A 1720-nucleotide genomic window follows, 5' to 3' on the forward strand; every position below is an offset into this window, starting at 1 on the left:
ACCTCCCTACAGATTGGGTCCGGTCTACATATGGGACCATCCACTCCCTTCAGAATCGAGTCCCCTACTACAAGGACCCGTCTTTCTTTCTTAAATGATGATGTCATTATATGAGGTCTAATCTGTCTTGGCTTCAGTGGCAACTCAATGTTTGGCAAGCCACAGTTATTGTCATCCTCCTCTTCCCTTTCAAGAACATCACATCTGTTCTGTAACAGCACCTGGGATGGCGTGGGGGTTACCTGGGAGGCACGCCTGCCACGACGAGTGGGGACTTGTTGCCACTGGCCCCTGTCTTTTGAATCTCCACATTCAGACACAATGCTAGAGGGTGTGGGGTTCATTGTATGCGGAGCTCGGTCTCCCTGGGGTGCTTCTCTCAGGGAAGACAGAGTGTTACTCCAGTTATCTATCTCCTGTTCACTTTCCCTTATACTTCTTAAGCGGCTTACCTCCTCACGGAGCTCCATCACTAGCTGAAGGAGTTCCTCTACTTGGGCACACCGCCCACAGGCCTGCTCACCGTAACTATTCAACACCGGCGCAAGAGAAAGGCACTCCCTACAGCCCGACCCCTGGGTGGCAGCATGTTGCCACGCTAGCTCTGTCTGGGTGGCCACCTCAGAGCTGCTCGGTGCAGAGCTCGGGAAAGCCATGGTTTTCTGCCGAGTTCTTACCATGACGTTCTGGCCGGGTAAAGAGTTTTTTAGTAACTTACTGTTAGAAGAGCTGCGCCCTGTTTGCCCACTCACACCTCTGACGCCCGGGGTGACGCCCACCAGCTGCCCGCGTGCTGGGTGCTGGGTGCTCCTGAGCAGCCCGTTTAAAACTGCCGAGTGTGACGCTGGCTCCGCCCCTGCCGCGTCAGCAGCCCGCCCCCGAGCTGCCGGTTCCGGCACAAGCACGCGCCAGCCGCTTTTCCCGGCTACAAGAGCCCTCAAAAGAGCCCTTTGCCAGCCCGATCCGCCGCGATCCCCTTCCCCAGTGAGGCCTTACCTTCACTGGAGCTGATCTCCTCGGCGACTGTCAAGGACAATAAGAAGGGCTTCTCCAAGTAAATCAGTGGTAAAAGGCAGACCAGGGAAAATGTGGGCCTGCTACTGAATGAGGTGGGTGCCCTGGTGACGGAGGACGCAGAGAAGGTGCAGTTACTGAATGCCTTCTTTGCTTCAGGCTTTACTGCTAAGGCCGGCCCTCAGCAATCCCAGACCCAGGAGCGAAGAGAAAGAGTCTGGAAAAAGGAGGACTTTCCCTTGGTTGAGGAGGATCGGGTTAGAGATCATTTAGGCAAACTTGACACCCACCGCCCTGATGGGATGAACCCAGGGATGTTGAGGGACCTGGCACATGTTATTGCAAAGGTGCTCTCCATCATCTTTGAATGATCACGAGGGACAGGAGAGGTGCCTGAGGACTGGAGGAGAGCCAAAGTCACGCCAGTCTTCAAAAAGGGCAGGAAGGAGGACCCAGGAAACAGCAGGCCGGTCAGTGAGACCTGGAAAGGCTGGAGAGCTGGGTGGAGAGGAACATAATGAAATTCAACGAGGGCAAATGTAGAGTCCTGCACCCTGGGAGGAAAAATGCCATGCACCAGTAAAGGTTGGGGGTTCACCTGCTGCAAAGCAGCTTTGCTAAGAGGGACCTGGGAGGCCTAGTGGACAATAAGTTGACCATAAGCCAGCAATGTGCCCTGTTGGCCAAGAAGGCCTATGGTCTCCTG

The sequence above is a fragment of the Vanellus vanellus genome, assembly GCF_965231255.1.
Source record: "Vanellus vanellus genome assembly, contig: HAP1_SCAFFOLD_110, whole genome shotgun sequence".
Taxonomy (NCBI): Eukaryota; Metazoa; Chordata; class Aves; order Charadriiformes; family Charadriidae; genus Vanellus; species Vanellus vanellus.